This window comes from Magnolia sinica, chromosome 16 (assembly GCF_029962835.1).
Source record: "Magnolia sinica isolate HGM2019 chromosome 16, MsV1, whole genome shotgun sequence".
Lineage (NCBI taxonomy): Eukaryota > Viridiplantae > Streptophyta > Magnoliopsida > Magnoliales > Magnoliaceae > Magnolia > Magnolia sinica.
The window spans coordinates 26,132,101-26,148,206 of NC_080588.1; positions in this window are offsets into that span (position 1 = coordinate 26,132,101).

Below are 16,106 nucleotides of genomic sequence, written 5' to 3' on the forward strand. Positions count from 1 at the left end.
GGCCTCCCTACAGCTCGGGTCAGAAATTATCAGGAGAACCAGAACACCGAGTAAATGGCGGTTAATCCAGACCTACTTGAAGAAGCCAGAGAAGTCTCTAGACTCCAAGCCGCTGCTCGACATCAAAAGGTGGCGCGATTCTACAACACTAAGGTCAAAATCAGGCAGTTCTGTCCAGGGGACTTATCCTTCGCCGAGTTTTTCAGAACACCGCCTAGCCGGGAGCTGGGGCACTTGGGCCTAATTTGGAAGGGCCTTACCGCGTGGTCCGATCGATTAAATCAGGCTCCTACCACTTAGAGGATCTTGAGGGCCGCCAACTTCCCCACCCCTGGAATGCCATGCACCTAAGAGTCTACTATCCTTGATGAAATGGCTCTTAAGGCCCCCAATAAATGTATGCCTCCGAGCAACCAGCCTTCAGGGCTCTCAATGAAATTCACATTCCCAATAAATCTGCTTGAGCGGACTATCTACTATAAACAAGTTACCTCTCATAAGCAGAGGCTGACTCAACAAACTGATCCCTTAAAGAAGGGGTTAGTACATTATCTCACGAAAATTCTACTGGGCATCCCCTCTTAGTCAGGGGAAAAGCTAATGGATGACTTGACTCCCCAATAGAGGGGTCGACTCGTCACCCAATTCATGGATAAGTTAAAAGTTGCTCACCAATCGTGGGAGGAGCCGATCCCCTAGGGGTCTGGACATAACAATGACAATACTACAAAAATTCAAAATTCTACAAAATGACATTGAAACAAGCTGACCTGTCAAGGGGTCAGCTCGGCAGTGCTCCAAAGAAAATCGACCTATCGACAAATTAGCTTAGCAATCAATATCCAAGAACCAAGTACGGGTTAACATTTGAATCATCATCATCATCCATGCGCCCTCTCCAGAGGGTTAAAAAAATATTATCCATCGAACCATTCACCAGCAAAAGAAAAACTAAATTCAGAAAATTCAATAAAAGAGATGCTAAAAACTATGCAGTCGGAGGAGGAGGAGGAGCTTGAGAGCTAGGGGCCTAATCCGAGCGGACATCTTCAGTGGGCTTCTCTCCTGCATCTTTAGGTAGCAGAGGCTTAAGGTTGAGGTCCGAGTACAAGTCTTGGACCGCCTCAATATAAGCGTCGAAGCCACAATTATAAAACTTAGTGGCTTCGGCAGCCCTCTCCTTCGAAGACTTGAAAGCCTCTACCGTGGTGGCAACAGTCAAGGCCAGGGATGCTTCATCTTCAGCCCACTAGACATCCCTCGCTTGGGAAACTTCCCTGTGTAGTTCTACTGCGGCTTCAGCCCTGGTCCACTCCAGTACTTCTCCCAGCCAAGTGTTCTCCTTAGCAAGCGAGTCCGCATGAGCCCTGGCCCAGGTCAGCTCGGCTGCAGCAGCACCACATCGAGCCTCAAGATCGCTGACGACCCCCTGTAGCTAGAACTCTGGGGCCTTCCTGTCATCAACTTGCTGGCGGAGTTCCACCTGCTCCATCCGGAGGAAGGTGGGCTCGTCTCGTAGGAGCTCGGCCTCACTCCTGAGGGCCTCCACCTCAGCAACTTTCTTGATGGCTTCCTTCAATCTCTCCCAAGTTAGAAGGAGCCTCGGAACGAACTGCACGAAAATGAAACGATGAGTAGTCAAACGTGGCCGAAACTGAAGGCAAGAAAAGTTAATAAAATTACTCGATAGAAGATGGAGGCCAAGTCATTGACAAAAGATTCATCCGCCTTCTTGAAAAGGCCGGCGATCTCCTCCTCTAGGGCATGTTTGCTGGCCCATTGCACCAGGCAAGATATGTGGTAGCCTGGCTCAAATCTTCCCCCGCTCATCCCCACCTGGGCCAACCCTATTGCTTCCTCAGCCCTAGTCCTGCCGCCTACCGAGGCCGACCCTCGGCCTTAAGATCATTCCCGACCTCGGGAGGGGAGAGCATGACGTCAGCCATCCAAACGGCCTCCTCCCGCTCGGATGAAGAAGGGACGACAATGCAGGGCTCTGGGGCTGCGGGAGGGGCCTCGGCTGTGGGAGGAACGGCGGCAGGAGGGAGGATTGGAGCCGGAGCATTGGCAACAGCGATAGCCGAAGCTGCAGCAACAGAAACTGAAGCCATAGCTAGAGCTGCAACAACAAAAATTGGGGCCGAGGGGCCCTCACCACGGGCAGCCTCCTGCTTCCTCCAAACGATCATCTTCGCCGGCCTTCCTCCTCTGAGACCCAGCTGCCTCTGCCATGCCTGCAACAATAAATCAACAATCAAGATAAGAGGTTTGATACTTCCAAAAGGGAGGAGACAGAAAGACTTACTGAAAGAAGTAGGGAGCGGGGTGGACTTGCACAGCCCGGACCAGTGAAGGTTGGCGGCTGTGATCAGATTCGTCCAGGAGTGAAGATCTCCCAAGCGCGCACTGGCCTTAGCAATCTAGTTCTTTTGGTCCGAAGAGAGGAGGGGCGAACCTCTCGGGAAGTCTATAGAGATAAGAGGAAACTTTAGTTCAATTACTATGGAAGAAAAACATGAAAAAGAACATGCGTGTGGTCCAACCTGGTGAAGTAAATCGGGTGGGGACTTGAGTCATCAAGCTTTCGAGCTTCGCCACTGGCGCCTCCCATTCGCCCCCAGAACCATTTATTCTTCCAGTCCTTGTTGGAGGACGGAAGATTTAAGACCAAACCCGACCCCTTGCTGCCTCGGGTCATGAAGTAGTACATGGCTTCTAACTGTCATGCTTGACCAGGTACAAACTTATTAACTCCTCTGTTGTCAGCTCTGGATTTCTAACTTGACACTAGATGATGAAGGAAGAGATCAAAACTCTCTAAGTGTTGGGGTTGAATTGGCCGGGAGCTAGCCCCAAATAGGCTGTCAAGGCCTAGACGAAGGGGTGCAGAGGAAGTCAGAGCCCGCACTGCAGCGTACAAAGGAAAATGGCGACTTCCCCTTCAGTGGGTGCGTCGGTAGTATCGAGGGGCTCTGGTGCCCTTATCTGTACGGAGTTTGGAATCTCGAACTCCAAATGGATCCACCTCATTTGAGGCTTTATCAATACGGAGCCTTCGGGTACAACCTCCGAGGCCCGCCCGCTCGCGGGCATCTCGGGGGTGCCTGTAGTCAAGTCTCGGGGGGCTTGGGTGGGCTTCTTCTTGACTACTCGGTGAGTCCGAGCCCTCGCCTCTTTATTCCTCCGGGGCGAAGGGAACAGAGGCACCGCCTCCAAGGGGCCTTCAGATGCCCCTCTCCTACCATACGAGCTCCCCAGCTCGGAATCATCGAAGTCCTCCCGGACCGTGTCCATATCAGACAACATCTTGTAGAGAAGGAAGAGAAAAACTCTAATGGAAGGATGGACTCACCGGATAGTCACCGGGAATCGCTTTTGCTGTAGAACCCTTAGTTGGTCAGAATCGCCTTGCCAAAAGTTTCAAGTCAGTTGGAATCGCCTTCGCTGAAAATTGCCTCCTCCAGGAACCAACAGCCACGGGAATTCAACATGTAGAAATGAGAAGCATTTCTGAAACGCTGAGGGTTATATAGTCGGGGAAGAATCTCCGCATTAATGGCAGGGCATTGACCGCAGCCAAATCGTCGCGAGATGACTCAAGAGTATACGTGGCTGCTGGCTATTGGCTTGAGCTCTGCCAGGCTGTACGGTTCTGATGTTGAGCGATGGGCTCCATCAAGTAGAAGCGGCGCCTGAGCAGGGGAAGCGCTACTGGGACGCCTCCTAGGGCCTACGTGTCAGTCGACCATAGGCCAGGTAATTATTCAAAATCTTAACTATCACCACACGTCAGCTGGAGATTAACCCGCGAATGGAAAGACCCGAGGACATGTTTCTTTGACGCAAGAGTCATAATGACAAATGCACACGTGGGAGGTATGACAGCGGAAACTGTTGATCTTCCGTACATGCTAACTCTCCGAGCCCGTATCCGAACTCGAAGAGTAGGGAGCTTCTGTTATGGGAAGATCCGAACCCCTTCAAATCCTAGGTGCCACAGCACATTAATCCGTTCAGATGCATAATAAGTGGTCCGAGATGAATAATGCCACTGAAGAAAAGGAAGAATTCCCAGTTTGGTTCCCAGTCGCACTCCTCATCCAAGTCTAGTAGTCGGTTCGGAGTGATCCGAGACAGACAGACTGTGTGGAGCTTAAGTCAAAGGCTTCGGGCAGTCCCGACCAGAAATAAATATTTCAACCACTTACACCAATATCGTCCACTGTGGGAGAACTGCACCTAACAGGACAGGTCCGTCGCCACTTCAAAGTTCGAAGGGGAGGCCTCCGACGGTATTCGACGGGCAGGAAAAGTCAAGTCCACTGTGGGCCCAAGCCGAAGCTCGGCTCGGACTCAGGACGCAATCTAAAATTGCGGTGAAGACCGCTTTAGTCAAAGTAGGAATATGTCAATATGTCCTAGAGGGGGGTGAATATGACTTTTTAAGGTTTTATGGTTTATTTAAAATCTTATTACACTAATCCTAATAGCAGACACATGTTAAGATTACTCAAAAGTAACTCTACTAGCTTCCAAGCCTGGTAGAGGATCCAATCACAAACTATTTAAGAAGTAAACAATATTCAAAATAGTTTATGATGGATATGACTGTGTAAGTGTGTGAGGTGTGATCACAGATATTAAGATATGAAAATATTAAAGCAAATTACACAAGCAAAAGAATAGCAATCTCAAACACAGTCATTTTTATAGTGGTTCGACTACTTGTCTACTCCACTCCCGGTAACCGCACTCAACCCTTGAGTGTACCGAATTTCACTAAGGAGGTTTCACAATGGTTCACCTCAAACCTAAGGTTTTAAATTAGGTTCACCTTCAACCTTTACAACCTACACTGAGGCTGACTGTTTATGCTCTCACGAGCAAGGATCAATACAACTCACCCACTTTTAGGCACACTGGCCAAGGATCTTCCATAAAACCCTAATTAAGGTTTCACACAGTTCACCTCTAACCTAAGGTTTTAGACAGTTTTACCTTCAACCGGATGTTTATGCTCTCCACAGAGCAAGGGTCCACACAATGCACCCACTACGTACACTCCCACCGGAGGCCTCCTGCGAGGGCTTACAAGGGTGAGAAACACCTTAGACCCAATCCTACAGAGGAATGATCAAAGGGTCCTCTGGACTCTAGTTACTTACAGATAAGTGGATGAGTCCCATTCAGCTCGTTGACGAAGATCTCCTCTTTGTTGATGAAGAGTCTTCTGCTCCCTTGATTCGCAACTCAAATGATGTACCAATATATGGCGACGGGTTGGGTCAAGGTTATGATGGAATCTTACTCTCTAAATGCTTTCCTATTAGGAAGATAGAGTGATTCCAATCATCTATGCATTCAAGGCATCCCAGCTTAATGATTTGCCATTAAGGTAGTAGCTGGAGGATCTTTGAATGCGGAAGTTCATTCCCCAATCCACTCTATTGAATATCAATGATGAGGGTGGATTGGAGGATGAACTCCCTTGAGAGAAAGGGCTTTGTGTATATGATCTAAGGTTAAACACTCAAAAGCACTCTCTTCTTTCTATATCAGCAACAAAAGACAAGCTCTCTTTATATAGGCAAAAGGTTCTAATGGATATAAAACGGTCATATTTATGACAGAGTTCGATATCATCGAGCAGGGTCGATATCATCGAGCGTATACTCCCGATAGCATCGACTGGCCGCTCGATGAACCAAACTCAAATGTCATACGCTTTTGAAACCTTTTGCCAGCTGGTCGAGGGAATCGATACAAGCGTCGATGTCATCGGATTTCGAACTCCGATATTATCGATACTAGGATCGATTCCTCGACACTTGAAAATGAGAGAGACTTGCTATGAAATATTTCAGGTTTACAAGAATGATCGATGGACCTTCGAGATCATCGGAATTTGAATGTTGATGATATTGATAGAGTGTCGAGGCATCGATAAATCCAAAGGATTTTCGTTTAAGCTTGTTGGACAGTTTTTGTCCCTGTTCGATGTCATCGAAACTGTATCGATATTATCGATATTTGAATATCGATTTTATCGAGGGACCCCCAATCATAGATAAACATCTTGAAATATTTTACTGGAAGACTAGGCGCCCATGACCGATAATATCGAGAGCCCTCCGATATCATCGAGATTTGAACTTCGATGGTATCGAGAACAGCTTCGATATATCGATGCACATGTGATTTGCTTAAGTAAAAACAGGGGCGTCGAAGATCTGTCTATCGATTTTATCGAGTCACTTTCGATAGACTCGAGATTTAAATATCGATGATATCGATGGGTAGATTGATATATCGATAAATCAGTCCAGAGATATATGTGGTTGCTAGACACTTTTGTCCTCATTTCGATGATATTGTTTTAAGCATCGAGGACATTGACAGAGCAGGTCGAGCATATCGAGATGTGTATCGATACAATTGACAGAGCAAGAAAACTTGAAGATTTTCTAATTTTTGAAAAAAAATTCTCACTTATAAACCCTATAATGTTCTAATTTGTTTTAAGGATTTTATATACCTGGTGTTTTGGGACATGGGATGTGAGGCTTAGATATACCTAAGGTGAGCTTGCACACATCCTGGTTGAAGCAGACACTTGAATTGATATTCCTATGAGGCTCTGTAGTCTGACTAACTCAACACTCACACTAATTGACAAACCAAGGCACTTTCACAATCCTCGTTTAATAAACTCAATGATGAAGGCCCATGTATGTGCTAATCTAGGGCCGAGGCTCGTAGTTAGGGTGCTTCTCGCCGGATGTCCCAAGCTGGTGCCAAAGCGGGACATGGACGCTCCATGCGCTAAACTAAGAAACTACCTTAAGCAGACATGACCAATTACCTCGCTTATAGATACGCATGATACACTACATGATCCCAGGATTACAGACAATATCTCTACGATTCGAAAATCTTACTAATTGAGTGAATTGTGCCGAGATTAGCGGACCTAGTCCGTCTGATGATTAGGTATAAATACAATGAAGACCCCATTGCTACAGGCACATAACATCTTGCACTCTCCCTCTACTCTCCAACTTAGACCCAGATTCCTTTAACCTGACTTAGGCATCGGAGGGTCCCCTATTTAAGCTAAGGTCTCCTTTGCTTGTTGCTAGTGTGTGGGTCCAGGAGGCTGAAGCGATTCGGAGTTCACGAGTCGGAGTAGAGAGTCATCCAGATTTAGTCATCAACACTAGGCCTGATGCATAAAATACAGGCCCTTATATTATTCAAGTGGTTTGCTCGATGGTTAGCTTTCCCTACACACTATTTTCATTCGCGTTGTTTATCGAATCACAGATGAGGTTGATTTTTGGGCTCTAAGTGTTACATGGGGTGACTAATCTAATGGTTGGAGTATATTTTACATGAACACCGTGGTGGCAATCCCAAGCCAGCAACTCATTTTCCTTTTTAATTCTCTTTTCCATGGGCATTATTTATTAACATTAATTAGCACTTAATTCAGACAACTAGTTGAATGGTACCAGTAGTTATGTGTGAGCATATCTCTCTCTCTCTCTCTCTCTCTCTCTCTCTCTCTCTCTCTCTCACACACACACACACACACATGTATATAGAGGCATGCTCACCTATGCACTTGCCAATGTGCACACCTTTGCACACGTTCATGGGTGTCTAATCCGAATAGTCCATGTGATGTGGCATCCCATGAGACCCCAAGGTACCAATTTTCATCCTGATCTAAAATTCCGGTGGACCATAGCAAAGAGAGATGGAAATCAAGAGAGAAAGCAGTTTTCTTTTTCCATGGTCCACCAAAGTTATATATATATATATATATATATATATATGGAAACGGTACTATGCCCTCAACCTCATGGGAACTTCCTATGAGGTCTATGTGGGCCACACCATGAGTTGTGTCAAACATCAACACCATCGATTTGATGGTTCACCTTTAGGTTATGAGATATCCCAAAAATCAGCCATATGCGGAGCTCAGGTGGACCATACCAACTAAAACCATGTGAAAACATTCCTAAAACTTATAAAAGTATTTGGTGGGGCCCACCTCAGTTTTGAATGCACATGAAACTTGGTATAACTCCTCATCCAAATGAGACACACACAATGGATGGTCTAGATTTGTCAACCACATCTTGGTGGTGCCAATAAATGATAATGAATGTTTCAATGGGAGGGTAACCCTCTCAACTGTTATATGTGGTGAGGCCCAACCAAGTTATAGATCGACTTGATTTTTAAGCCCATGGCCCATCATGAAATGGTGCATCTAACTGATGGGGTAGATGTTTGATACACATAATGGTGGGGCAATAGAACCATTTCCAATATATATGGAAATGGTACTATGAGGTTGACCTCATGGTAACTTTCCATGAGGTCGAGCTGCACACACGCACACACACACACACACACACTCATATTTGTATATATACAAATATATAGGGAAAAGGTTCTATGCTGTTGAGCTCATAGGAACTTCCCATGAGGTCGAGCTGTGTGGGCCCTACCATGATGTATCTCGAACATCAACACCGTGAATTTGATGGGTCCCCAGAACTCAGGTGGGCCATACCATCTAAAATCATGTGAAGACATGATTAAAACATATAAAATCACTTTGTTTTTTTTTTTTTTTAGGGGGGGGGGGGGGGGCGGTGCACCTGAAATTTGGATGCATCTGAAACTTGGTCTAACCCCTCATCTAAGTGGGACACACATAATGGATGGGTTGGATTTGTGAACCAGCTCTCAGTGGGCCCAACAAATGATTATGAATGTTTTAATGGAGGGTAACCCCTCTCAACTTTTGTAAGTGGTGTGGCCCACACAAGTCACAGATTGACTTGATTGTTAAGACCTAGCCCACCATGCATCCGACTTATGGGGTAGATGTTCAACACGCATCACGGTGGGGCCCACACAGCTCAACTTCATGAGAAGTCCCCATGAGCTCAACCGCATAGAACCTTTTCCCACACACACACACACACACACACACACACACACACACACACATATATATATATATATGTATGTATGTATGTACATCCATGTGTGTGTGTGTGTTTGTGTATGTGTATAATGTGTGTGTGTGTGTGCATATACATGTACACACACACACATACCTTATGGGAACTTCCCATGAGGTCAACTTGTGTGGGCCCCACCATGATGTGTGTAGGACATCAACACCGTGCATTTGATGGGTCCCCTTTAGATTATGGGATATGCCAAAAATCAGCTGTACATGAAACTAAAGTCGGCCATACCATTTAAAACTATGTGAAGACATGTCTAAAATATGTAAAAGCACTTGGTGTGACCCACCTTAGTTTTGGATGCACCTGAAACTTGGTCTGACCCCTCATCTAAGTGGGACACACACAATGAATGGGCTTGATTTGTGAACCACATCTCGGTGGGCCTAATAAATGATTAAGAAGGTTTTAATGGGAGGATAACCCCTCTCCATTGTTGTATGTGGTGTGGCCCACCCAAGTCATGAATTCACTTGATTTTTAAGTCCGTGGCCCACCATGAAATGGTGCATCTGATTGATGGGGTAGATGTCCGATGCACATCACTATGGGGCCCACGCAGCTCGACCTCATGGGAAGTTCCCGTGAGGTCGACCTCATAGTACCATTTCCCATATATATATATATATATCACGATGACACATCTGATTGATAGTGTTGATGACTGACACACATCACCGTGGGGCCCACACAGCTCGACCTTATGGGAAGTTCCCGTGAGGTCGACCTTTTATATATATATATATATATATATATATATATATATATATATATATATATATATATATATATATATATATAGGGAAAAGGTACTGTACGCTCGACCGTATTATACCTTCCATAAGGTTAAGCTCGAGTGCTCAGGGAGATTTTATAGGAAACTGAAGAAACACAGCGTGGATTAGATACTAAAATAGCTAGAAACGTTATTGAAGTGACGTCACCAAGTTTCGTGGACCCCACCATGATGTATGTTTTATATCCACACCTTCCATCCATTTGGAGAGATCATTTTAGGGCAATATGCAAAGAATGAGTTAAATCCAAAGCTCCAGTGGACCCAACATAGAAAACAGTGGGGATAGTGATTGAAAACTTCTAAAGGCGACGAAAGTTTTAGATCAAGCTTATATTTGTGTTTTCTCTTATTTCATGTCTTTTTTAACTTTTGAACAGGTTGGATTTCAAATAAACATTATGGTGGGCCTTGGGATAGTTTCAATGGTGGGAATCACTCTCCCCACTGTTTTCTGTGGTGGGTCCACTACAAATTTTTATCTGCCTCATTCTTTGACTCATGCCCTGAAATGATATTTCAAAATGGATGGACGGTGTGGATACAACACATACATCATAGCGGGGCTCACAGAACTTGGTGACGTAGCTTCAATAGTCGACTCGCTACTCAATTGTGCGTACATCTACTTCCAGATTAAAAGGGGAAGCAGATTGGCTGGTGTACCTCACCCAGTTGTATAGCTGTTGTATTGACGTTAGCAAGTTTTTTTGATCTAATCATGAGGAATGTGTTATATATATCCAAACCGTCCATCCATTTGGTGAGCTGGTTTTAAGGCTTTGGACGAAAAATAAGAAAAAACTAACTATCAATTGGACCACATTGCAAAAAGCAGTGTGAGATTGAATGTCTACCATTGAAACCCTTTTCGGGTCATAGAAGTTTTGGATCAGCATGATTTTTATTTTTATTTCCTCTTCATTCAGGTCTTTTTGACCTTATGAACAGATTGGATAGAAAATAAACATTATGGTAGGCCCTACAAATTTTTCAACGGTGAAAATCATTATCTCCGCTGCTATTTGTGGTGTGGTCCAGATGATCTTTGGATATGATTCATATTTTGAATAATGCTCTAAAATGATCTCTAAAAATAGATGAACCGTGTAGATATAATAAATACATCAGTGGGCCCATGTAACTTTGATCTCCTTTAAACCGTTCATACAACTCAGAGCTGGAGGAGCCTCAGTGCTTGTCTCGCATGACACGTACCTACAGTAGCTATATGGCTGGTGTGAGGTACACTAGCCAATCCCAATCCGCTTCCATTAGAACGCGGATTGCGTCCTACCACCTCCCGGATGGTAATCCGTCCGGGCAGGGCTCTGTGGGGCCCAAGGTGATGTAAGCGTTTTATATCCATGCCGTTCAACAATTTTCTCAAATCATTTTAATATATGAACTAAAAAATGAGACAGGTCCTAGGCTTAAGTGGACCACAAGGTGGGGATTGAACGTCCACCATTAAAAACTTCTTACGAGCTAGAGAAGTTTCGGATCAAGCTTATATTTGTGTTTTCACTTCATCCACGTCTACATGACCTTATGAATAGGTTGGATGGTAAAAATTCAATAAAAACTTATTTTTCCCTACATAACCGCGCCCTAGGAGTTTGTAACGGTAGAAATTCAATAACAACTGTTTTCCCATGGTGTGGTCCATCTGAGATTCAGATATAACTTATTTTTGGTGTAAATCCTTTAAATTATATTTCAAAATGGATGGACGGCATGGATAGAAAATATACATCATGGTGAGGTCCACATAGCACTAGTTTTATTTCTCTAGTTTCCCTATAAAATCTCCCGTTGTTTAAAATTTTTACCATCCGATTAAAAATGTGCTATCGGCACTCGACCTTATGAAAGGTATAATACAGTCGAGCATATAGTAACACTTCCTATATGTGTGTGTGTGTGTGTGTGTGTGTGTGTGTGTGTGTGTGTGTGTGTGTACATATTATGATGACGCATCTGATTGATAGTGTTGATAACTAACACACATCACTGTAGGATCCACACAGCTTGACCTCATGGGAAGTAACCATAAGGTCAACCTCATAGTACCAATTCCGAGAGAGAGAGGAATGCTTACTTGGCACCTTCTTATGTGAGCACCCATGAGCACCTTTGCACATGTTCATGGGCACAAATTTTGAACGGTCCACGTGATGCGGCACTCCTCGAAACTTTGGAGGCCCAATTTCCAGCCCGATCCAAAGCTCTAGTGGGGCATAGCAAAGAGAAATGCAAATCAAGGGAAGAAACTATTTCCTTTTTCCATGACCCACTAGACTTTTGTATTAGGCTAAAAGATGGGCTTGTGAGGTTTCAAGGGGTGCCGCATCATGTGGACCGTTCAGATTTTGTGCATAAGAGTTTCTGTGATTGACAAATTTTTACATTTTTCCTTTTTTAAAAAAAAAAAAAAAAAATTGATTTTCTAGGTCAATTATTATTTTTCCAATACGAGCCCATATTATTCGATACAGTCTAATACGCCCCATGTCATGCCAAATTTTGGCCTACCTAATACAAGCACCAATACCATTATTCAAAACCTTGGGTGCAATGAATTGCTCACATGGACGGAATGTCGTAGCATGAGCTGAAAATGTTAGATTGTTAGGATTCATGAAAAAAGTGGGTTTATTAACAAACTACACCCATGGTCTAGCTTAATTAGGTAACCGTTTTAAAACCTTTTAATTTTAGACCTATGATAGCTTTTGCTTTTGGAAAATGCTACGAACAAGAATGCCACTTCTTCTTCCTCTCGTTCTTCCTCTCTCTCTCTGTTTTTTTTTTTTTTTTTTTTTTTTTTTGAAAAAAGAAAAATAAATCAGAAAAAATGCTTGTAATTATCTTCAATATTTTCTTCTTCTTCTTTTCTCTAACATCTTTTGGAAAAAGCTATGATAAAAATGGCTCTGCTGCTTCTCTTTTTTCTTCTTCTTCTTCTTCTTGGCTTTTTTTTTTCCTCTAAAAAAATACAAATTAGAAGAAAATACTATCTTCAATCTTTGTTTCTTCTTCTTTAGAAAACAAAACAAGTTACACTCTTCTTTTCGTTCTTCTTTTTTTTCTTCTTCATTTGACTAAGAGTTCGTAGTTGCCCTTATAAGGTCAGGGTCTTAGTTATTTATTTATTGTCAGGGTCGCAATTCGTAGTTGCCCTTATAAGGACAGGATCTTAGTTCTTTGTCGACTGTTAGGGCTTAGTTCTCTATTAATTGCTTGGGACTTAGTTCTCTGATGGCTGTTAGGGTCTCAATTCTTTGTTGGATGTTAGGGTTTCAGTTCTCTATTGGCTGTTAGGGTCTCAGTTTTCTATTGATTGTTAAGGTCTTAGTTGGGTCTCAGTTTTCTGTTGATTAATGGGGTCTCAATTCTCTTTTGACCATTGGGGTCTCAATTCTCTGTTGGTTATTGGGTTCTCAGTTTTCTGTTGGCTGTTGGAGTCTCAGTCCTCTCTGTTGGCTATTAGAGTCTCAGTTATCCATTGATTGTTAGGGTCTTAGTTTGGTCTCAGTTCTTTGTTGATTGTTAGGGTCTCAGTTCTCTATTGATTGTTAGGATCTTAACTTTCTGTTAACTATTAGGGTCTCAGTTCTCTATTGAGTGGTAGGAGCTGTTTGATTTCCGTTTCTTTGACGTAAATACAGGTAAATGTATTTAATCATTATTTACATTTTCACCTGCAAAACTGTCAGGTGAAGTAGTAGCCGAGTGATCATGTTTGGTTGCTTCCATAGTAGCTGTAAATACAGTGAAGACTTACGCTCTGCTGTTTAATTTCCAGCTTGCAAATAACATGCAGGAGTACGGCAGCCGTAAGATGGAGCAAGAGAATGACATGCAAGAGTACGGCAACCGTGATGTATGGATTTTATCCACACCGGTGGGTGTCATTGTCACACCGGGAAGATTTCAATTGGGACATTTTCATCTCTACTTTTTTTTCTATAGTGTAGCCCACTTGAAATTTGGATCTGCCTCAGACTAATCTCTTACCATGAACTGGCGAAATGGATGCTCAGGAGTATTTCTCACAGAGAACGTGGTGGGCCCCACCTAGGTTCCGACCGCATGAACTTCCTGCCGTCCGGGTGGCAGGCAATCCGCCTCCTGTCCCGAGGGACCCAGTCCACTGCTCCAGACGGTTCATCTGATGGACCCTGCCATTGATGAAGGATTTTTTCAAAACACTGCATATTATAAAATCCCAACCTTTGATATTCTATCTTTCTCACCGTTGAATATGGGTTGTTGAATTTTCTCTCCTAACAATCTAGCATTAGGCAACAACATCTAATGGTTGGGATCTTTCAGATAAAAACGGTTTGGATCACTGGAAGCAAGGGTCATGCAGAGAAATAAGAGTTAGTTTTGCATATGTCGCGGCTCAGTATCCTTCGATGTGTTGCTGTCCACTGGCCCACATTCTGTGATGGTAGGATGATTTGAACCGTCCATATTCTTTTTTACTTCCATAAATAAGCTATTACCCCACAATCACGCTTCCTATTGTCACCTCTACTTCCTATTGTGTGGTCCACTTGATCATTCGATGTGCCTCTTTCTTAGTCTTTTCCCCTAAAAATGATATGGAAAAATGGATGGACGGTGTAGATAAAACCCATGCATCAAGGTGGCTCCTCAGAGTCTCTGTCAGTTCCTAATATATTAATTTACCACTGAAGAAATTTCAAATAAAAAAAAGCAAAGTCATAGAAAACTATTAAAACATGTTCTACAACAACATCATACAAGTCATGCATGTTAGACATCCACCACTACAACTTTAATGGTTCAGAGAGATGAGGTAAACAGCCATAATGACAATTAATACACCTAGTAGAAATAGCAGTGTAGTACCGTCGTCTTCGTTTGAATTGATCTCCGCCTTCAGAGATGGGGGGTTTGAAGTTGAGGCTCCATTATATAAGGAATTATGATGGCTAATATGATTAACTTGAAATTCCTGACCATGCAAATCTTGATATATAACCCCACTGTCATCGTCACTGGGGGGGGGGGGGTTTGACATCTCTGGATGTTGTTGTTTTGCACGAAATGCCTCCCATGCACGGATCACCAATTCCTGCGACTTGTACGATTTCAATAGCGCCCGGTGGAACCCATCTACTTCGGTATTACATTCCTTCCAAGTAAAGTAAATACCAGGTCTTCTTCCCCTAAATACAACGTACACCTTTCCCATCTAACATCAAAAAGCAACTTCCATTAGAAAATAGATTCATATGTCAATATTAGCGTAAATAGAGACATTAGAGAGATTGAATATAGAATTTAGATGTGCTGTAGAAATATATTTAAAATACTACTTGGACATACATGTAACATGTGATAGCAAAAGATGGACTTATTAAATGTTGCGCAATGTGAAAATCTAACATAACAAATGTGAAGCAATCCAGAAGACAGAAAAGAGTACTATCTCTATTACAAATTAAACCAGCATAGTAAAGTGTTGAAAATCCAAGATATAGCATCACAATATAAAGTCAAATTGTCCAAAAAGAAAATAAAATATACATCAAATGTTTTTCAGTGGAGTATTCAACAACAACTCGTCAACAAACTCCTACGGGTGCTCGAGGGCTTCACTAGTTGGACATCATCAACATCCGGAGAAAATCCGGCCTCTTATGATTAGGCAGGTTAAGGAAATAACATCATATTCTTCCTCCTTGGAAAGTAGTTTTGTTGCGAAAAGTACTTCTTGCCCGTTCAGTCCATCCAACTTCTCCAGCTCTGGACTGATAACAGCCATTCTTTCAAAATTCTTTCCCTTTGTCATATTTCTCGCTATTGATTGCAGAGCTTCAGCCATGTCGGTCAAACCGTGACCAATCACATCAGTTGGACGCGTAGCCCCTGCTAGCAGCCATTGGATGTTGGTCGGTGCTCTATGGGCCCACCATGATGTATGTATTTCACCCATGCCGTCCATATTGTAACATAGATCATTTTCTGGTATGAAAGAAAAATGGGGTATATCTCAATCTGAAGTGAACCCCATTACAGGAATATGTGTTAAATGAACATTGACCATTAAAAACGTTTTGGGGGCCATAACTGAGTTATCGATCATGATGGTATTTATATTTTCCCTTCATCTGGATCTGTATGACCTAATCAACAGTTTGGATGGAAAATAAATTGTCGGGTGGGCCTCAGGAGGATTTTAATGGCTGATATCCAATCATTATTCTTTTCTTGTGGTG